Here is a 24,911-nt window from a genome sequence, read left to right on the forward strand (position 1 = left end):
GGAGGAGGAGGAGGAGGAGGAGAAAAATAAGAAATGAAGGGAAGAAGAAGAGAGGAAGAAAGAGAAGAAGATGAAGAAGAGAAGAAGAAAAAGAAGAAGCTGTTACTTTTCTATTTGGTTGCTATATGTGAGCAAAGAAATTGATTAGGCATTTCTCTTTATTTAAGAGATATATCAGCACATAAAGTCACAGTCTGCCCTCATTTAGTCTTTTTATTTGTGATACTCCATATTACATGAGAGCATATCCATTTGAATCTCTTTAATATTCATGATCCTCTCACCAGCCTGAGCAAAAGAGCTAAAGCATTTGATAGCAATCTGAGGAACTTGATTAACAATGTACTAATCATCAGTACCATTGACCTGATTCAAAAATGTTCTTAATTCATCCATCACTTTTATAACCAAAGATGATTGCATTACTTTACCATTTTTTATTTAAATAAAACCCCATGAGCTGAAAATATCAAACTATTTCTACTAAATGTACCTTGCAACCAATTTAATTTATTTTTAAACTAAGTTCTAAAGTGACCTATAATAACCAATTAGTACGTGAACACAGAAAACCAGAGCATAAGTGGTCTGTAGTAAAATCAATTCACTTTGACTTCAAATCACTAAATGTTAAATTGTGTCAAATAATTAATTTTGCAATAAATTATTACTATTGTTACAAAAATTCAACTAAAAGGTATTACCAGGAATAATTATCCATATATCAAAATGCATTGAATGTAGAGTATGAACTATAATTACCCCCAATTGCTTATTCAAATGTTAATTGTAAGGATTTCATTTTTTTAGCCATAACACTTCTTTTTAATTATCAAAAAACATTTCTAATGTATCATAAAAATATAGTACTGGCATAATACATTTAATAATTTCAAAGTATAAATATATACCAGACTATCACTTCCGGATTCAAATATTACTTATCATTATTAGGCTAATATAGGATGATATAGTGATCTAGAAAGCAACAACTTGTCTTTGTGCCCAGATGTCACTGAATACTGAATTTATTGGTGAAATTGTGCAGGATCACATATTTTTAGGGAAAAAATATGTGATTCAATTACCATGATATTGAATACATCTGAGAAAAATAACAATATAATTCTCCAGATGGATTGAAACATATCTTCATACTAACAGGCCAAGAATTAAGAATAAGCCAGGTGTAGTGGCTCACATCTATAGTCCCAGAACTTTGGGAGGCTAAGGGTGACTTGAGGCTGGCAATTAAAGACTAGCATGGACGACATAGCAAGACCCCATCTCTACCACAAAAAAATAAATTAGCCTGGCATGGTGGCATATGCCTGTAGTCCTAGCTACTCAGAAGGTGGAAGTGGGAAGATTGCCCGAGCCCAGCAGTTAGAGGTTACAATGAGCAATGATCACTCCCCTGCATTCCAGCCTGGGTAACAAAGGGAGACACTACCTTAAAAAAAATTTAAAAAGCAAGAAAAAGAACATAAATAATTAGGTTGTTTCTTATGCACATCTGATTTTCAAATATTATGCTATATTTAAAATCATAAGCAATAACACAACTGTTGCAAATGTTGCAAAGTATTTCAGATTATACTTTTGCATTAGTTCAACATATTTTATTCTCCAAATTATTTTTTCTGAAATTTGATCATAAGAACAAAATACACACACACACACACACACACAAATGTAGTGGCTGGGACACAGGGCATCAATTTTTCCCTCTTAAGCCTCCAGGTCTGTGATGGGAGGGGCTGCCTGGAAGCTCTCTGAAATGACCTGGAGACATTTCTCTGGAGACCAGGTCTAGCTATGTTGCCCAGGCTGTTTTCAAACTCCTGAGCTCAAGTGATCCTCTTGACTTGGCCTCCCAAAAGTGCTAGGATTATAGGTGTGAGCCTGGCCAGAATATCTAATATTTTAAAGTCATTATTTAGGGTGGCAAACTATTGAGAACATTATTATAATATATTTTAATTTGCTTAAATGTATAGTCTAGTCTTCGTTGTGAGAATTTAAATTTTCAAATAGTTTAGTTATTGTATTAATTCCCTGGCAAAGTCTACATGCAATTGCATAAAAGTAAATAGAATAAAATAGTGAAGCAGATAATGTCTCTATACTAACTAGGGCCTGGCTATTCTGAGAATCATACCATTTGAGCCTATGTGGACTTAGCTTAAGAAATCAAATATACAAAATTTAAATAACTACTTTTAAGGTTATTTTCTCTCCTACTTCCAATTCAGAGATTTAAAATAAAAATCTTATGATAAATATCTTTATTCAACTTATTTTAGTTTACAAATATGAATAATAACAAAATATTTTAATTCATAATTAGAAGTTTATTTCTGTTTTTAAATTATAAATATTTTAATAACAAATTTGAACTTCAATTTTCAATACTTACAAAGCAATATATCTTTTTAAATTTCTATGAGTATAAAACTTCTGAAAAAAATTAAGTAATCTAAGTAAGTTAATTTCCTTAGATAACTGGATCTGCCACATATAATAATTTATATTATTATTTAAGAGTGTGAGTTCTATCTCGTAGAGAAATTCCTAGACAAAACATGTCCATCTGTGAACAAGTAAAGTGAAGATTATGAAAGCATTAGGATTATATTCTTCTTCTTTAAATATTTGTGTAAATGTTTGATGACTGGCCATTATAGATATGATGAATTTCTTCTTCATTTCCACATTATTTTATCCATAATAATTAAAGATATATTAAGGAAAGAGGAGAAATTTTGCAAGTAACTCATAATGTTTAATATTTTTCTATAATTGGACTAGGCTACTTTACTATGTGTGAATGGCAATAGTGAATAAAATGTTTCTATTAAAAACTCTATTTGTACATGAGAGGAGTTGAGAAATGCAGATGAACATTTTTTGAAAGATGCCTTTAAACAATGAAAATAGTTCTGCAAGCTAAGCCTCCTTGGTTTTCCCAAAATTGTTTTGCCATGATATACAACTGCTTTGTGGACAATGAATGGGAGTAAAAATCTGAAATAGGTACTTTGTACAAGTCCCCAAATACTATTTGCAAAAAGCTCTGCAAGGGTTTGTTATTGAATTGTCCTTTAATCAAATGATATGTGGTATTAACCAAATTGGGTGAAAAACTGTACACCCAGAGGAATTTAAAAAAGAAAAATGAAATTTCAAATAGTTTAGCAGAATCTTTTATTCTCAATGAAAAACAAAGTTGTTCAAAGCCAAAATGGAATGTTGGGGTTTCAACAAGTAATTCACTTTTTCTCCTGTTGCTTTCAAAATGTTCAGAAACACAAATACACATGAAGTATATACATATATGTGCAAGTGAGCATTAATTAAAAAGACTACTATTTCCCCTTTATGCAGAAGAATAAAAACTTGATTTACATATATAAATATGTAATACTGAACATATATGTCTACTATGTCCATACAGTTCCAGTAGTAAAAATATCTACACCCAAGCAGAGAAAGAAAAAAGATATTTGTGTAAACCACATCTTAAAAAAATGGGCTCAATGTTATTTATCTGGCTAAGAAAAAATATTATCACAGAACGAAATATAAGTTGATCTCCATGGGAGGAATACTATGTGAAGCGATGTCTATAATTATTATTCATCTTGGAACTTTTTTGTATAGGTAGATCCCTTCAGATAAGAATTTAAATTATTCTTCTGATAAGGTATATTAACTTACACTCACTGACAACAAGGTAATTGAAATCTCTGAGCTAAACTGGAAGAACACTGGACATATTTTTTTGTGGGAGGTTGAACAGCTTTTTGACTTGTACCTGTATTCATGGAGATGATATTTACATTACTCTTAAAGGCATGATTAATAGAGTCCATTTGTGATAACTAAAACAACCTTCGTTAAATTGAACATTTTAGTTTTAAGCAGCTTTGGGGGCATTCAGGTAAATACACCATAAGAGTTTATAATCAGTCTGACATTTCTAGACACAATCAACGTGCAGATTTGAATACTTGATTTACATATATAAATATCATCATATTCCTTTGGAATCATCATCAATCTTCCTTTGGAAAATGTAACTCTTCCACAAGTTATTCTCAGGTGGATATTCATTTAACTCTACACACGCACACATTTGGGTCATGGTGACATTCAGGATCTTTCTTAATCACTAAAATATATTGCTAAGCTATATGTTTTCTCCTCTAGTAGTCTTACAGACCTTAGGTGACTCTAGATATAAACTCTTTAAATCTCTCTCTGAAAAGGAAATTTAGCAAATTAATTCTATATTATAGGTTGCTTTTATATATTTTCTAATATATTTCTATTTTTTCACAAAACACACATTCTTCATTAGTTTATACTTAGGTCTTTTAAGATCTGAGTATTCATAAACTACTTGTAAAAGAACATAGAAGTAATTTTCATTATGGCACTGAAGATACAGAATAGAATATCAAGGTCCTTATTCAAATCCTAGAATATAAATTTACTTAGTGAAATAAATTTTTGTCAGAGAAACAAATGCGATGCTGTGTACATATTATTTTACTAACAGCCTGGCATTATTTATAGTTATATTTTCATGAACCTCTTTAATTAAATATTCAAAACATAGATGGAAACATTCTACCTGAAAAGTAATTAAGTCAGAGTAGGGAATGAAGAGAACTATCAAATAATGTATAAAAATAAAACTCCAATACAATCAAATGGTTTGAAGTATACACTCACAGTAACTGATATGAAAAAAATGAAAACGCATGGATCTCTTTAAAGAGCTATTGTACATAAACCATTTATTTTACATTATTTTAAGAAAGTGTTGCTTAAATGAGGGTATTTTGTACAGTAAAATTTTAAATTGAATAGATTTAATTTTAGGTCCAGCCAAATGTGTAGTTGTCAAGCATTTAATGCTGAAATACATTGCCTTAACAAATGTTATTTTAGAGCTATTTGCCTTTTAAATTCTAACACTCTGTATATCTATTTGTCTAGCCCCCATCAAGGAGACTATTGTAGCTGGAGGCGTTGGTATGAAGATGACTAAAGGGCTACATCATGTCAAACCCTCAAGTAGGAATTATTGCCTTTCTTGCCTCAGTTCCCAGCTGTATTATGTCACCAAATCACATCACAGTGTAATCAAAGATGAATAAAATATTTTTTTCTTTACCTTAAATGCTTTTTCTGTCAATTACAATCAAAGGACATGATTTTAGCTCTGTCAGTTTGTGAGGCTCTTTCCTACTGATGACTAAAGCTGTAATCTGCTAAATATAAAATGTGTAAGAAAAGTCTTAGAATGATTTTGCTATTAAGAAGGAAGTTTTTTTTCTCCCCACAAGGGATAGAAAAGTAATTGGTCTTGAAATGATGAAATCAAAGATGTTTTTAAAAAATGATCCCTTTGGTTCTTCCTTTTATGCTTTCCCCTTCCTGTGTTAATGCTAAATCTTCATTCGCAACAGTGGTTTGTCTTTCTGAGAAAATATACATACTACTCTAATCAAAACTATATCACTCTTTATAGATATTTTATTAGTCCCTTGTTTTCATATGTTCCATAACTTTCCATATTACTTCTGATTAGGAACCGTGTTATATTAACAGTAATTCTGCTATAGCTCCAACTTCTAGGCAGGTTTCTGGCTTGATTACATTATTAACCATAATCAAAAAAAAAATTTCCCAGAATGATTTTAGCTTGGTAGTTGGGATTGCTTCCTTTGATCTTCTTAGTGTTATTTTACGATAGGTTGCTTCTCATTTACACTACAAATGCTGGCAAAAATGAAAGTGGTATCTCTGCTAGCAATGCCTGATAAAATAAAATAACTGGTTCAGCAGTCTGCCAGCTGCTTTCAACGATGAAAATCAGGTTGTTTATAATGGAGGAGAAAGGCTTAGAATGCAAATGTTTGCTATCATGAGAAGCTTTATGTAACTTTGTCATGAACTTCTGCCTCTTTCATCAATTAAATTTTTCTTATTTCTATATTTCATATTACTTAAGCATATATTCGTGCAATAAAGACACTTTCCCTGTGTGCCATACCAAATATCATTCTTGGGTGCTAATTTCTGGAACTACTCTTAAATGATGTAAAAATAGAAATGTTATGTATACAATTTTAATTTATTGCCTTCAGAATTTCTCATAAACCCTCTGGTTCTATTCTTGCCCTTTACCTTCATTGTTATTTATTCACCAAAGTGAGAAATGCATAATTAACTGTGTTCCCATATTGTTTTAAGATGTTCCTATTCTTTAGAATTGGAAAGACGAAATCAAAGACAACTGTGAGTATTTTTATGTCATTTACCACATTCACACACACAAATGGAAATGCCAGACTGAGAAAAAAGTATGGCATCAAGCGCTGCATATAATCTGATAACAAATACAAATATTTAGTGCTATATCTTATTTCAGATGCCAGTAAATTCAAATCTTTTGAAACACTATATCATACACTGAGAAACAGACTCAAGTTTCTTCAAAGTATTTTGATCAACAAATGACAAATTGCCCAAAGCATTACAAAAGAACCCTTTGAAAGAGGGACTCAAAACAGAGTTCTGCTTGTGATTTTTGTCCCTGGCAAGGTGATCTTGAACTTAACCTCACAGTATTTTAGTTTCCAATATACATACCCCTAAAACAAGATGAGAATCAGGTTTCTACTAGCAGCCACACTAGTTCCAAAAGGTAAAAGAAATCATATGATGTTAGAGCCACAAAAAACTTGTACATAACCTCATGCAACCCTTGCCTTTATTTTACAAATGAAGAAATAAAGAGCCACCATGTTTATTGATAACTCAAGTCAGAAAGCTCTTTTATTTCACATATTCAATGGACATTTTTAATTTTTTATTTTTTTTTATTTCCATTGGTTTTTGGTGGGCAAGTAGTGTTTGATTACACAGGTAAGTTCTGTAATGGTGATTTGTGAAATTTTGGTGCACCCATCACCCGAGCAGTAATCACTGTACCCAATTTGTAGTCTTTTATCTTTCACCCTATTCTCATCCTTTCACCCAAGTCTCCAAAGCCCATTGTATCATTCTTATGCCTTTGCATCCTCATAGCTTAACTCCCACTTATGAACGAAAACATTAACAATGTTTGGTTTTTCCATTCTTGAGTTACTTCACATAGAATAAAGGTCTCCAACTCCACCAGATTGTTGCAAATGCCATTATTTTGTTCCTTTTTATGGCTGAATAGTATTCCATGGTATTGAGGGGTGGTTGTGGTGGTGGCTTATGGATGCCCTCCTGGCAATCACTTCAGGCAGTAGAGGTGACCCCTGTCTGAGAGCTTTAATGGAGTTGGGTCCTGCCTTTGAGCTGAGGAGACCTCCTTCCCGAGATCAGGCATGACCAGGTTAAGCGCCAGAACTACTGCAGGAACATACCAGGAAAGCAGAAAGAATCCACAGGCCCTTTGAAGGAAGCAGATCGCTCCTGCAGGACCCAGGAGACAGCCCAAATACTGTGCTGCTATCCATAGCTGACAGACCGGAAAACAGTTCATATCACAGGACTCTGTGCAGACACCCACCAATGCCACCCGGGAAAACGGTAGCTCCACTGGGTGGCTACATCCAGAAGAGAAATAACAATCACTAGAGTTTGGCACTCTGGAAGCCACGTCCCTGGGAAAAGGGGGAGAGTACTACATCAAGGGAGCACCCCATGGGATGCAAGAATCCGAACATCAACCTTTGAGCCCCAGATCTTCCTTTTGACATAGCCTATCTGAATGAGAAGAAACCAGAAAAAAAAAAATTCTGGTAATATGACAAAACAAGGTTCTTTAACACCCTCAAAAAAAAATCACGCTAGCTTGGCTGAGCGCGGTGGCTCACGCCTGTAATCCCAGCACTTTGGGAGGCCGAGGCGGGTGGATCACCAGGTCAGGAGATCAAGACCATCCCTGCTAACATGGTGAAACCCTGTCTCTACTAACATACAAAAAATTAGCCAGGCCTGGTGGCAGGAGCCTGTAGTCTCAGCTACTTGGGAGACTGATGCAGGAGAATGGTGTGAACCCGGGAAGCGGAGCTTGCAGTGGGTGGAGATCACACCACGGCACTCCAGCCTGGGCGACAGAGTGAGACTCCATCTAAAAAAAAGAAAAAAAAAGAAGGAACAAAGCCTCCAAGAATTTTGGGATTATGTTAAATCACCAAACCTAAGAATAACTGGCATTCCTAAGGAAGAAATCTAAAAGTTTTGAAAACATATTTGAGGGAATAATTAAGGAAAACTTCCCCTACCTTGCTAGAGATCTAGACATCCAAATACAAGAAGCTCAAAACACCCAGAGAATTCATTGCAAAAAGATCATCACCTAGGCACATAGTCATCAGGTTATCTAAAGTCAAGATGAAGGAAAGAACTGTGAGGCAAAAGCAGGAGGTAACTTATAAAGGAAAACCTATCAGATTAACAGCAGATTTCTCAGCAGAAACCCTACAAGTTAGAAGGGATTGAGGTCCTAACTCCAGCCTCCTTGAACAAAACAATTATCAGACAAGAATTTTGTATCCAGCAAAACTAAGCTTCATAAATGAAGGAAAGGTACAGGTTTTTTCAGACAAACAAATGCTGAGAGAATACACCAATACCAAGTCAGTGCTACAATAACTGCTAAAAGGAGCTCTAAATCTTGAAACAAATCCTCAAAATACACCAAAACAGAAAGCTCTTACTAAACATGCTTAGCATCAAGGATTTTCTGAGACAAAGTATCTGAAAAAGTATAGCGCCAAGCTTCACACTGAAATAAGATGTCTAGAAAAATGACAGTGATTTTTAAAAATAAACTTTAAGTACATAATTAATATCTGAATATATTTTTCTTGAAAAACAATATATTTCATATAGAGCTAAAATTCCTCTATATTTCAAATAGAGCTAAATTTCCTAAAATTACTCTCCTTCATTCAACTCAACCCCACTCCATTAAAGAGAAAAACAATTGCATCAGAATAGGATTTTTCTTTCCAAATATTTTATGTGTGTTGATATGTATATATATGTAGCCACTGGGGAAAAAAATATTGGTGGGGAGGATCTGTATGTGATCTCAAATGTGGTCAATCTTAATAATGTATTGAAGACCAACATTGTTCTTATGACGTGATGGGAAGCAAAAGACACAGCATCTTGGCACGAAATCTTTTACAATGATATAAACAAAGATTGTCTTTATACACAGATCATTTATTTTTCTCTGCACTACTGGATTCAAATCCTTTCTTAGTACTTTGTAATAATAAGACTTTTAACAAATCATTTAAGTTCTTTGAGAATTGGTATCCTTATCTATATATATAGTGAAGGTAATAACTATCTCATTGAGTATCTATAAAGACTAAATAAAATTAAATATCCAGGACAATGCCTGGAACATAGTATTTACTGGTATATCACTTATTATATTTGATTATAATTAATTATCTTCCTTTCCCTTGGAAATGCTAATTATTTGAGGAATAATAAGACAATAAATTGTCCATCTTTTCTATGTTCACCATTTTGAATAGTTCCTGTAACATATAGTAGCCATTGAAAAACTTTTGATTATCTGGTTGTCTGGATGAATAGATGGATTAGCAAATGTGTACACAGGCCAATTAAAGGCAGAAATGCAATTATTTGGAAAACTTAACCAATTTTCAAATAGCAAGGGCAAAACATTACCTTAATTTATCCTTAAATGTTTCATTTTATCAATATTTCAAAAATTTTTGTTCTTTATACATGCCGTCTGCATGATATTTACCACACCAAGTATCATATACACTAGTAGCTGTGAAACTTTATTCTGCCATATGAAAATGATAATATTTGTATGACTTACTTGGATGTACCAACCATACTGCTCCAAATCAGAAGTGAGGAAGGAGAAGATTACAACTCTCCCAGTCACACCTAGGCTCCCAGTGAGCTGGGGGGTGGGGGTAGGGGGTCACTAGTAACTAATTATGGCATGTCAGCCTCACAAACAGAGAAGGAGGCTCTAAATACTCTGGTTTACTTAATATCATTTATTTAAAAAGACTTTAAATATTATTTCTAGAGTTAACCTTATCCTAGTAGTAATATCTGAGAAATACTGTGTTGTTTTCGTTATTTATTACTTGGGTGGCACATCTATGTCATTTCAGGGCTAGGATGCTCTGTAGAGGTTTTCTGAAGGAGTCTTTCCATCTGTAATGTCCCTGGCCACTGTGTCAGTGGGAAGACACCATGATGAACAACACAAGGTTATTAAAGATGTCTGCTTCCACTTTCACTAGATAAAGCAATCTCACAGTCATGACGAAAACCAAGGGTGCGAGGAAATGTTATTCTCTGTCTTACAAGAGACTGACAAACAGCCCTGGTGACTACTCCTTATTTTCTTTTATTTTTTTCTTGTTGAATACAATTAAAAAGGCTTTAGTATAAGAGGGCATATTTGAATAATTACATATCAAAAATAATAAAATTCATTTTTATAAAAAGTATTCAAAATATAATAATGCTACTCAGACTTTAAGTACAGAGGCAGAGAAAGGTTGGTGTAACTTGGCAATAAGACCCATGGCTATCATTGCAATGTCAATATTGTACCTGGATTAGCTTTACTTCTCAGTGTTTCACCCAATGATCATTTACAATCTCTAAATTAATTTTTCAAAACTCTATCTGTCTTCAAAATAATCATGCATGAAAGCGTACAACCCGCTTTTTAAAGATAGCGTAACTCCATCAGCCAAGAGAGTGAGCTTATGCAAGCACAAGTGTGCTGCTGCTCCAGTGTATTTCATTGAGCCACAACCTATCTCTCAGTGGCAGATGCAGCTGCCCTGCAGTCCCATGGCAGGCATATTACAATCACAGCCATTTCACTGCATTAACCGTGATATTGCTGCTTGTCCTCTGATAATCCCACATTGCAGAACCAGCATACTCTATTTAAGCAACTACTTAGTGTAGGCCACAGTAGTCTGACTGATTAATAAAGTGTTAATTAACTGAAAGAGCCAAATAGGTTGGAGTTAAACAACTAGATGAAGTAAAAATGTCCTTAGAGGAAAAAATTACTATAAATAGAAATGTGTCAGGGCATTGTACGTGATTGTTTTTTAAGTATCCAAATAGGATCCCACACAGAATCATGAAAAACATGTCTGGATATTTTATTGTGTGTGTGTGGTTTTTTTTTTTTGTTGTTGTTGTTTTTGTTTTGTTTTGTTTTACTTTTCATTTGAATGTCTTAATATGTCTCTGTCTCATTCTGTGAAAATTATATAAAAGTAGCACATTCTCTATCCCACATGCAGTGTCTGTACTGACAGGTGGCAGGTGGAAAGCATCTCTAAAAGGAATGTGCCCCTATTTTTCTAAATGCCCTGTGGCATACCTTGATGATACACAGTGTGATATAAGAAATGTGCCCTAAATCTTCAATATAGCAGCCAATTTCTATTCTACACACTAAACAGATAGGAAGCATGGAGACCTGATGGAACATGCATCCTTCAACTTGGTAAATGCAGCTAGATTAACAAAAATATTTAAAAACAGCCAATAATTATAGAAGTGTTACTTGCTGTTGCATAATTATTTAATAAACCATATAAGATACAACTGTTACTCAGTCACAGAGGCCCTTTTCACACTGCACCATATGGCTAATGGCAGCAATTGCACATCACACCATACTGAGTATTCCTTCTCATCATACTGTATTGGCTACAGACTCAGTTTGCAGCTAATGTGCGTGTTACCCTTTCACTGCATGTTTATTTTATGAGACAATGGTGTCTGTTTTTGGTGTTGAGTCTAAAATAATAAGCTACTATTTTAATACCTTAACTGCTAAGTTACCTCAATATTACTTTTCCAATATAGATTTTTAAATATAAGTTTTGTTATCTTTTACCCAGCTGTAATCCCGAATTCTAGTCTTCTACATTTTGATAAATGTCAACAAGGGACGTCTATGTTTATTATAATATCACTGGTAGATGTAAAAAGCTAAATTCAGTTGTATACTGGCATCACCTGAGAATATTTAATTGGTGAATTTCTTCTCTATATCTACTATAAGGTTGATAGCAAAGCTCAGAGAGGCTCAAATAATTTAGTTCCAGAAACTCTATCTTCCACATCCAGCCTCCAAGAACACCTCAGTGAGGCTTTTACAGCAACTTTTTACTAAATATCAGCCCGTGTTGGGACATTCCAGGCACATGTCTTCAACATATTGTTTTTAAATGAACATGAATTGAGTAATGCCTGTTTTTGGTTTTGAGGGTAAAAAACAGGAAAAATGTCACATTGAAAAGTTGCAAAAGTAACATCAATTTAATTTTCAAAATTAAAACGAAATATTGGGTGAATTTATTCAGATTTAACAATCATGCAAACTAATTCATTTTCAACTTTCATACCAGATGTTTTGGCACAGATGTTAGATTCTAAAATGATTTGGATGGGAGAGATGAAATCATCCCTGGGAATAAGGAAAGTAGGCATTGTATCTGAACAATTAAGAAAAAAAGGAAGTAAAAAGTACATAATCAGCATCAAACTCTTTGCTTGGAAGTAAAAAAGAAATAGAGAAAATATGTTTTGTTTTATTTTGGGTTTTAAAAAATATATAGTTTTAATTTCATATTACGAAAACCTGTTTCTGGTTGACAAATTTTCTGTTTCTAAACATTAGAATGTTTCAAGTTAGAAAAAAAATATTTACCCTCTTTGAATTTAATCAAATTTGTTAATGGCAGAAATTAGCATGACTAGTGCTTAGCAGAAAATCAAGATGATTACTTCTAACATGTCCCAGCTTTAAAGAACCCAACGTGTTCATTTTGTATTTCAGCCAACATAATTTTGTAGCATTTTGGCTTCAACTATCTTTCAAGGATGAACAGAATAAATGATTAAGTTTTCCGTGTTCAAAAAGGAATCATTTAAAAATGAGACAAATTTGATACTACTTTGGTTGGAAATATAACCTCCATGTTTATAAAAATTCACGTATAAAATCATGAAATTAGATGAACAAAGGTTTTCTGATTAGAAAACAAAATTACTACTATAATCTTCCCAGATTCAATAGAGCATTCTTATTTTGTTGGGCAGCCTATTTGTTGGGTAAAATTTTGTGTTTGTGTGTTTCTTTATAATATATCCTAAAACTCAAATTATGAGAACTACGAATGGACCTTCGTTCACTCTGAGCTTCGTTCACAGCTGAGTATGTGTTAAGCCCTAGTTTTAAAAAGAATAAAAATCACAAAAGACATCAATACTATCCAACTATCAAAATTATCGATTAAAGCACGTATTTCTTTCATAAGTAATTTAACCTATTTCTACATTACGCTTGTTACATTAAAATGCATATATCTCTAACGAGTCTTAACATGTGACAAGAAAAATAAATAAATAATAAGAATGCATGTATCTCTATTCTAATTAATTGGTTTTTCGATATCATCAGCTTTGTTAGAACATGTATTGCCTACTTTGTAGGTGGGCAATGGGAGCATGATTTATTAAAACTATGATCCTCTATTTTTATGAAGCTTGCTTATTCTTTTTTCGCCTTGCTATTAATCTGGCTATCAATGATTTTTTTTTTTCCTTTTTAGATAGCCAATTATGAGAAACAAAATGGGTAAGGGTTGCCTTTATCAGGTGTCAACTTTCTCTCTGGTTCTTTACTTCAAGGAATAAAAGAAATACTGATTTGTTTTTCTTTTTCCCCCCAGTGAGCAAGAAGTGAGCCTGCAAAATCACATAGTACATAAAAGAAAGGCTTAGGTGATTTGTCATCAGGGACAATTAGCTTGCTTTAATTTCTCTGCTTTACAGATACTAAGAATAAAATTTCTGCTATAGCTAGAAGAGTGCCCCAGCTGATTTAACTACCATAAATTTCTGCTACTTCCCTGGGCTATGGGCTAAAATTGGTAAGGTCTGGCTTCTTGGCACCATATGATTTTATTATGCCTGATCTTATAGTGATGTGGGATATGCAAGGGCACCAGGATGCCCATAGTAAATAAGTTGTTTCAATGCACCTGATAGTACCCTGGTGCCAAGGAAGTGTTAATTTACTTCACATGAGTGAACAGTCTACTTCTAGACAGCAGTTTACCCACTCAGGCTCACCATAGGATTAGCCTATTATTAATAAGGCTTTTGCCTTTGTTAACTTCTACAATGAGTCCTGCCTTTAATACATCATTTTCAGAGCTATTGCTTTATAGTTTGGTGCATCGGTATCAATATCTTTTTTCTTTTAAAGAGTACAGAATTAGGACTCATTTGAATGAGAAAACTCATGAATTTAATGTATAACACAGGTAAAATTGACATCAGTTTATTTGGTTGTTTCTCATTCTTCTCCAAGTTTCCTCAGGCATTTCTAATAAATGACACCCAGGGAAAGAATAGGCCCAACATGCTAAACTCTTTACTGACTACTGTATACAAACACCCACAAAGAAAAAAACTACTGAGTTTTAATTGCTTCTTAATAAGTTTTTTTAATTGACCTACTGGAGTTTGGTGTGTTCTGTTATCTTTTGTTTGTTTTATCCAGAGGCCATGCTGTGATGTTGCCTCAATGAACCAAAGACAGAGAAATACACAGCCTCACAAATATGTATAAACTAAAACAGTTGGCATTTCTCTCTCCTGATAATTTTTGCTCTTCGTAAAATCACTAAGAAAATTTGGAATAAAAGACTAGAAAAATAAAAATTGGAATAATAAAACCTTCATTTCTGTGGATTATCTCACGTCTTTGAACATATATTCCTATTTCCTCAATCACATAATTGAACTATTTTATTTCTACATTTTGACAACAATATTTATAGTCAAAGCAACACTTTTCTATGTTTTCAATGAATACATTTTTTCAATAATTCAAAACAATAAGTTTTGCATCTTTTTGGTGGGTGCATATTTTAGAGAAAATTATTAGATTTTCTCAAGAACAGACACCAAAGTCAACAGGTTAAAATCATGTCAACAAACAAATTCTTTAGTGGGTTTTAAACAGAAAAATTACATTTTCTGTCCACCTAAATTAGAGAAGCTATTTTATATAATAGACTACTTCACAGATAATGTGCTATATTTTACATTTGACACTGTACCATATTTTATCTACGTATTTTATTTGTGAATATATCTACAGCAAACATTCATCCTCTGGGATATGTATTTGCAACAACAGTATTAAGTGGGGAAAATGCACACTCTGTTTGAGATGGGGAAGATCCCCAACTGCGATCAATGTTAAGAATGGAAATACATAAGGTGTGACAATAAAGTAATAAAACTAATTTCCTTGTGTGGTTCATAAACTAGCTCTAAAGACAGTTCTGTGAATGGCCTTCCAAAAATGTTCTAAACAGTGGCAAGATCATGAAAATCAGCACATCTCTCTTGAAGTTCAGTGTTAAAAGGTGAAATAATGATTGTTAACATTTCTATGCTTTTGTAAAAAGACATACTTTCTTAAAAGCGTTATCTTATGAAGTCATTTCAGGTCGAATCTTTTTGTAATTCCATGAGAAACTTATAAAATTCTTTGAAATACTTGAGAAAGAATTAAAGTTCCAAATATCTTCCACACAATTATTCACATTGTACATTGCATGTTATAACATTCTGGTGAAGTGAGTTTGCCTAAAGAGATACACGTGTTTTGTGTATCTAACCTGGATGTCAGGAGATGAATAATTATTTTCTGTTAAGTATTTTAAGCAACTAGAAAAAGACAGGTAATAAGACCCATCAAGAATTATCAATGAACCAAGAAGAATCTCAGTATGCAAGAAAGATCTCATTTCTTCCTGATTCCAACTTACGTACTCTAGTAACTTCAAATTGATAGTATATTAAAAATTCAAAGTATTATTCTATAGCACCTTTGAATTTCAAGAGCTAAACCTTAAAACTTACTTGATACTAATCTAAGTTACATGCCTTGGGAAGGAGGCATGTAAAACACTTTCTGTCATAGGTAGAAGATGGACCTCATTCAATGGTTTTTGACATTTGATAATAATTGCTTCTTCATCTGAAGATAAATAGTTCTCCCGAGTTTTTCACATCAATTGTTGATAGTCACATGACATAAGTTCTCCTTTTAATGAAATAAAGCATCTGATGGTTTACAAGCAAAGTTAGAAAATAAGGCTTTTGTAATATCAAATATCAGTAAAAGAATAATTCCCTGGTTATTGCCCATATCAGTTAAGGACAAAAATCATTATGTCAAGGCCTACGTGTTTGACGCATCATGTCAGAAAGGAACTTTTCAAATTACAAGCATGTGGTTTTACAAGTAGAAGAACCCAGGTCCAGAAAAGTAAAGTGATTTACCCAACATCCCATAGTAAGTTAGTGAAAGAGCCAGAATGAAAACCCACACACGGTGGAAAACTACAGTCTGTTCTGCTTGCCGGTGCAAACAGAAGCCTCACTTACCAAAGTGCAGATTCTCCTCTTTGGAAGGAGCAACCAGTCAGGGTCAGTTGCAGAGCCTCCTGGCCACTGATGAGTCTACTCATTACAAAATGATTTGAACTGTGGTCTCCACAGGTACTAGCATATGGACTGACACAGGCTACCAAAAACAAGCTCAGTGTGAGTAGTTGTGCAGTTTGGCTCTACACATTGGTATATGACTAAAGAGTTGAAGATGAGTTGAAATCCAGCACATGCTCAATGTGATGGCTAATTTTATGTGTCAACTTGGCTAAGCCATAATGCCCAGATATTTTGTCATACATTATTCTGGGTGTTTCTCTGAACTTGTTCTTGTTTTATTGTTTTTGTTTTTGTTTGCTTTGGTTTTTATGAGATTAACATTTAAATTGATAAACTCTGAGAAAAGCAAATTATCCTCAATAATGTGGGTGGCTCTTGTTCAATGTTGAAGGCTTACTGGAACAAAGTTTGACCTTCCCCAAGAAAGAAGAAATGCTACTCGCAGGCTTCACCTCTACCAGCATACTGCAATTTTTCCCTCAGTCTCCAGCCCACAAACCCGCTACAGTAGACTTTAGACCCACAAGTCCTCTATAATTGTGTGAGCCATTTTCTTAAAGAAAATCTCTCTCTCTCTCTTCATGTACATATACACATCCTGTTGCTCCTGGTGCTCTGGAGAAGCCTAATACAGCCTACTCAACACACATGATGGAAGGTGCACTTTTCTCTAATTTTCACAAAAGTACTTATATTGGCTGGCATAGGCCTGTCTTTCCTTGTCACTTATTTTTCATACCATAAATAATAATAAGCTAACCACAAAGGATTCATTCTACTTAGTTCCTTGAAATTCATGTTTTAAATATTAACAAAGCTTAAAACATGCCCCCTGAAAGATGCCTGTAAATTCAGGGTCACCTTTGACACAACTAGACTTAAAAAAAAGAAACCAGAAGATACCATCAGGTGGTAAAATCTTTCTCATAGGCCCCAGTTTCCCCCTCCATTGTGTATCTTTGACCTATGGTTTCCCTGTCCCGTTCTGACCCTGACCTCTTGAGCTGCTGATTGCTTTGCTCTCTGCAGTTTTGATACCTGCGTGACCCATATATAGAGGATTCTGTTTGTTTTCTATCCTTGGGCTGTACTGTACTGTACCTCTAAATAACTTAGTTATAAGAGCTCAACCTAAAGGTCCTAATTCCTTCTCATGACAAAGCTAGGCTTTAGAATAGTGGAAATTGATATATATTTATTAACTCATGTTATCCTAGCCGACTTTCTATAACTGTTCCTTAATAAACAAATCATTAACATGAATTTATTACTAAATAAAGCATGTTACCTCTCTCCAAAAAGTAAAATATTACAATTAGAGTTCAGTAATATCTTGGACCGTTTGTTTTTTCTATTTTGCAGCTTAGCTTATTTTTATTTTTATTTATTTATTTATTTTTGAGACAGAGTCTTGCTGTGTCACCCAGGCTGGAGTGCAGTGGCATGATCTCAGCTCACCACAACCTCCGCCTGATGAGTCAAGTGATTCTCCCACCTCAGCCTCCCGAGTAGCTTGGATTGCAGGCACCCACCACCACACCTGGCTAATTTTTGTATTTTTAATAGAGACAGGGTTTCACCACATTGGCTAATCTGGTCTTGAAATCCTGACCTCAAGTGATCCGCCTGCCTCGGCCTCCCAAAGTGCTGGGATTACAGGCGTGAGCCACCATGCCCGGCTGGCATTTTTTAAATTTTACTTTAATTTCTTGGATACGTGTGCAGAACATGCAAGTTTGTTACATAGGCATACATGTGCCATGGTGGTTTGCTGCACCTATCAATCCGTCATCTAAGTTTTAATCCCTGCATGCGTTAGGTATTTGTCCTAATGCTCTCCCTCCCCTTTTTTGGAGCATATTTTATGTAAAGTTCTTTTCCTACCTTAAATTATATACCTTAAAATATTTTAAGTTTTAAGTCCTGCATGCATTAGGTATTTGTCCTAATGCTCTCCCTCCCCTTTTTTGGAGCATATTTTATGTAAAGTTCTTTTCCTACCTTAAATTATATGCCTTAAAATATTTTAACTCAGTAAAAATAAGTTAGCTATATGCTTCTAATCAGTGTCACAAAAACGGGGACTTCTTTAGCATAATTATGATAAAATTTCTAGTGAACAACCTCAAGGTAAAAGATCTCATTTTGTGGCATGCGATATGAGATCAGAAGACAAGTTGAAGTATGCAGCACTGTATTTGGCTCTGCCTACCTCCCACAAAGAAACCAAGAATTTTAGTCAAGAAAGCAAACAACATGCAATTTTTTGGTAATTTTAAAAAAATTTTCTACATAATGAATATAAAATACTTTCATAAATACGTGTATATATATTTTAAAGGCTCTCCCATGACAATATATGTAATATGATTTTGGTGAGGTTTGGTTTATTTACTGGTAGAGGTGTGGCTGGGAAAATAAGCAAGCTTTTGAAACAAAGCCTTCTCCAGTTAAACACATAAATTATCCATGTTTAATGAAATACACCAGTTTCTCCTTCGTTAAGACCTTTCCTGATGGCCTGGATCTTAGACTTTGGATTTCAGGTTAATTACAGCCTCTCTACTATCTTAGTTTGGTGCTTAACCTTTCAACTGTGATGTTATATTTCTATACATACAATCTTATTTTATTTATTACTAGATTCTGAAATTTTTCAGGGCAAAAATTTTGTTTCTATGAATTTTTTGCATCTTATACATGGCATTCTTCTAGTTGAATGACCAATATTTTCTTTATTGATTGAGGAGTGCTATCTTCTTTTTAGATGATGCTGAACCTGCAAGATGAGATCAGTTTTCTGTTTTAAAGGTTGATAAAGGCAATACATAATTTAAATTGGATTTAGTTAAACTAAAAAAGAGTCCATATCTGGTCTTCCAGAACTGCTAGTTTGCCAATTTGGAGGATTAAAACACAAATCCAAAACACTGACATCATCTATATTCACTCTCCTTGTGGCTCTTATGGCAACAAAGAACCAGAGCTGTTACAGATGAAACTAGCATCAGCGAACCAGATCTTTTACCTTTGTCAGCCAGCAGTACACATTCAGTTTGTACTCTGATCTTAATGACTTTCATTCTGTAATAAGTTCCTAATATTCACTCTCTGTAAAGCATTCTACAATTGGTTTTCTCTTCATTTAATCCTCTGTTGTCACCCTCAGATGTTAAGCAATTGTGTAAGCTGACATTGTCTATATCTTAATTTTAGAAGTTAAAAAAAAAAACCTACTGACAATAAAGATACTCACTCTCACTCAAAAACATTTTGATACAAAGTATTGAAATTTCAGTTGTTGTTTGGCACCATCTTCCCATAGGATTTGTTAGGTGGATAGTTCTATCTCCAAATCTATTCCAAAGTAGAAAGTGGAAATGTTCTCTAGATTTACCTATTATTTATTCATTAATTAAAAAAAAAGACTATTTGTTAGGTGGATATTTCTATCTCCAAATCTATTCCAAAGTAGAAAGGGGAAACGTTCTCTAGATTTACCTATTATTTATTCATTACTTTAAAAAAAAATGACTATAAGCTATATACCAGGCACAGAGCATGTTCTGGAGGGAGAACTGTAAACAAGGTAGATTTAGTCCTAGTTCTCATAGGGCTACCAATAAGTGATAAAAATAAATAAGTAGACGTTTCTAAGCCTTGGAGACTTACAAAAAATCATCTTCTGAGGCCATAACGTATGCAAAATAATTATATAAGATACTTTGAATTAAGTTACCTACAGTAAAAAGTTATAGTAAGCAGTAATCTTAATGAAACAAGCATAACAATATGAGATTATGAAGCACAGCCTAGAAAAATGTCCACTCACTTTACTTCATGGCAGAATCAGTACTAAAACTCTTGTTTTCTGACACATTGCATTGCTTGATTAAACAAAACAATGTCGTAGCCCAGAACAGTGTCAACTCAAATCCAGTTTAGTTATACACATTTCATTTCTCCTTTCTCTATCTCTTTTAACTCACTCCAGCACTCTGCCTTTTCTGAAAAGAATAAATCACAGACAAGATAAGAGACAAAGATGGCATTGTTTTACTTATGGCTCAAGTCAAAGGGAACTTGCCCCTTGAATCTTCCTGAATTTGGAGATATCTTTTATTTGATTTATTTTCCTTACATGTGATGAAAGAGAGAAAGCATAATAACATCTATTTAGGAAGAAATTCCAACCATAAAAAAAATAAATAGAATAAAACAGTTACATTTTTCTCTCTGGCTCACACATGTGAAACAATTCTAGGGCAAAAAAAAAAAAAATAGTCGGCCTGCATTGCTCAAGAAAACCACTGACAAACTTTAAATAAATAAAGGCTACTGCTATTCACTTTAGAACATACCATGAAGTCACTCCTCACAAATCACAAATCCAGATCTACAGAAGGATCTCCTATGCATTGGAAAGCCCTAAACTGCCTCTTAGAGTACATTTCCTGTGTGTCCATATTTTAAGTCAGAGCATTCCAAACACATACTCACACTTAAGGCAAATGTGTTCTGTCAGCTTCAAGTGAAAAAGTAAGAAGCAACAAAACAAATTTCATCTGATGCATACAGATTTACAAACTCGCATTTATCCCATAAGCATCTTTGTACCTGCCTCCTCAAAATTCTATTAAGTATAAATGAAGACTAGTTCAGAAAGCCATATTTCAAAAGATATCATTATTAATACATTCACAACTTAAAAGGAAATTGTAAGCTGTTTGGCAACTTCTAAGTTAATAATTTTGTTGACAAAATATGTCATAATTTTTTTTCTCTTTTGTGGTGTTTTCTTTAAATTGTAGTTTAAAAATAACATAAAATTTGCCATCTTAACCATTCTTAAATGTACAATACAATAGTGTTCACTATATGCACATTGTTGGTCAACGGAGTCCTAGAAAATTTTCATCTTGCAAAACTTAAATTCAATGCCTACTGAATAACTCTCCTTTTTCCCCTGACCCAGCCACCAAAAACCACCATTCTACTTAGTTGCTAAGAGTTCAACTATGTTAGCTAAGAGTTGGACTATGTTAGATACCTCATATGTGTGGAACATACAGTATTTATCTTTTTATGATTGACTTATTCCACCTACCATAATTTCTTCAAGAGTCATTCATGTGACAGAATTTTTTTATTTTTTAAGCCTGAATAATATTCCATTATATATGTATACAGACATATATATGCAAATATATAATTGAGTTGCTAATTTCAATTCTTTTGACTATGTATACACAGAGTGAGATTGCTAGATGATGTGGTAATTATATTTTTAATTTTTATCAAGAATCACTATACTGTTTCTAAGAATGTAAAATGAATGCACCATTTTACATTCTTACCAACAATGTACAAGGGTTTCAATTTCTCCCCATCATTGTCATATTTGTTATTTTCTGTTTATTTTTTTATAATGGTCCTCCTAATAGGTGTGAAGTGGTACCTCATTGTGGGTTTGATTTGCATATCTCTGATAATTAGAGATGTTAAAGATCTTTACATATTTTTGTTAGCCATTTACCTATCTTCTTAATGCCTATTCAAGTCCTTTGGCTATTTTTTAACTAGGGTATTTGTTATTTTATTGTTCAGTTACAGAAGTTGTTTATATATTCTAGCTATTAATACCATATCAGACATATGGTTTGCAAATATTTTCTGCCATTCCTTACATTGACTATTCATGCTGTTGATTATTTCTTTTTTTGCCTGGAAGTTTTTAAGTTTGACCTGGTCTCATCTATCAATTTTGTGCTTTTTTTGCTTATGCTTTTGGTGTCGCATCCAAGAAATCATTGTTAAATTCAATATTATGAAGATTTTCCCCTGTGTTTCCTTTTAGGAATTTTGTAGTTTCAGATCTTATGTTTAGATCTTTAATCCATTTTGAGTTAATTGTTGTGTGTTGTGTAGGGTAAAGGTCCAGTTCATTCTTTTGCATATGAGTATTCAATTTTCCCTACAGCATTTGTTGAAGAGACTATCCTTTCCCTATTGTGTATTCTTGGAAACTTTGTCAAAGATTATTTGACCATATATATAAAAATTTATTTATGTGGTTTTTGTTTTGTTATACTGATCTATATGTCTATCTTTATGCATGTACCATACTGTTTTGATTACTGTGTCTTTCTAATATGTTTTGTATTATAAAGTGTGAGGCTTCCAGCTTTGTTTTAATTTCTTTTATTTATTTTTGTGGCTATTTAGGGTTCTTTGGGATTTGATATTAATTGTAGTATTTTTTTTCTACTTCTACAAAAATGAGTATTGAAATTTTGATAAGGATTATTTTGAATATGTAGATTACTTTGGAGAGTGTGGATATTTCAACAATAGTAAGTCTTTCACTCTATGAACATGAACTTTTTTTCCCATTTATGTGTGACTTTTTAAATTTCTTTCAGCATTGTTTTCTGGTTTTCAGTGTACAGATTTTTTGCCTCTTTGGTTAAGTTTATCTCTAAGTGTTTTATTCTTCCAGATGCTGCTGAAATTTTTTTAAATTTTGCAGATTATTATTACTATATAAAAATAGAATTAATTTTTTGTGTTTTGGTTTTGTACCCTATAATTTCACAAATGTGTTTATTAGTTCTAACAGTTTGGGGTTTTCTGCAATTTTTAGGATTTTCTACATATAAGATCATGTCATTGACAAACAGAACTTAGTTCTGTGTTTTAGTTTCTATTTCTTTGTCAATGTTCTAATTTCGTTCATGTATCATTTTTCTGATTGTTTAGTTTTCTGTCTGTATCCTCTGATACTTCATTCAGCTTCTTTAAAACAATTATTTTGAATTCTTTGTCAGGTAATTGATACATCATCTATTCTTTCAGGTGGGTTTTTGAGATTTATTTTGTTCTTTTGATTGGGTCGTTTTTATCTATTTCTTTGTACATGGTATTATGTTCTGGAATTTGTGCATTTGAAAAAACAACCACCTCTCTCAGTTTTCATGGTGAAGGGAAAACCCTTCACCAATCATCTTGATTAGAGAGCCTGAGTGCCTCTCAAGCTTTTTCTGGGAATTATGCATATAATTTCCCAATGGGAGTAGTTTCTTGTTTTATCAGGAACTTGTAATTTCTTGCTCCCTCTTGTGTATATCTGCAGTACTGCAGGTGCTCTGGTGCAACAAGACCCTCTTGTCAGTGGCCCTGAGGCATACAAAGTAGTTCAGTCCCATCAGTACCCCAACAGAACCACTCCACTAGGCAACCCCTGAACAGACAGAATGTTGGACACACATTTCACTCTTCTCTTTCCATCCCAAGGGAGAAGCCACAGCTGGACATTCTCTTCTGATTGTGCCAAGCTGTGTTGGCATCTCTTTGGCATCTCTTTGTGGTATTGCGGCTTCTCTGGCACTGCGGCAAGACACCAAGCTCTCTCTTGTTCTCAGTGACCTCCACACATCTTAGGTTTGGTCTCCCAATCAGACAAGACAGAAACTAGTTAGCACTCCCCATTAGCATTCCCAATTAGAAGAGACAGAAACCGGTTCCTCAGGCAGTTCCCCAAACACTAGAATGTTAGACATATGTCTACTTCTACTTCCTTCCCAAGGAAGAAACTGTTAGTTGGGTGTCTCCTTCCAATTGTGCTGAGCTGTACTTACCTGAGGGAAGGGTTACCATGGGTAAAATGAAATGCACCCTCTTTCCTTTTCCATGTTCCTATTCTTACCTTTGAGCTTACCTGGGGGTACACAGACTTCTTAATTGGTTTCTAGAGCTCTCCTAAGGGCTTTAAGGGTTTTGGACTATGTATTGTTAAGCCAGAATTTTTGCGAAGGTATAAGGTCTGCAGCCTCCTATTCTACCATCTTGCTGACATCACCATCATTGTATTTCTTAACTTCATTTTTGTTTGACAAATTTTTATCAGTATCATCTGCATACTAGTCCTAGGCTAAGTGTTGGTAAAGCAGAGATAAATAAGTTAGTGATAGGATATTCATCACTGGAATTCTACTGGTTTATAAACAAATTTTTATCAGTATCATCTGCATACTAGTCCTAGGCTAAGTGTTGGTAAAGCAGAGATAAATAAGTTAGTGTTAGGATATTCATCACTGGAATTCTACTGGTTTATAAATTTTCTCAGGGGCATTTTGATTCTAGAATAACTATTAAGTCTTATACATATTTTTAAATTTAATTTACTTTTTAAATGTGTAGTTATGATTCGCCTTAATTACAGCTAGGTGTAAATTGGTTTTCAGACCTAAAATTTTTAGAAGAAAAAGATTTATAACAATTCCTAATAAAATAAATGCAAAAATATCATACATCAT

The sequence above is a fragment of the Colobus angolensis genome, unplaced genomic scaffold (assembly GCF_000951035.1).
Source record: "Colobus angolensis palliatus isolate OR3802 unplaced genomic scaffold, Cang.pa_1.0 Scaffold48, whole genome shotgun sequence".
Lineage (NCBI taxonomy): Eukaryota > Metazoa > Chordata > Mammalia > Primates > Cercopithecidae > Colobus > Colobus angolensis.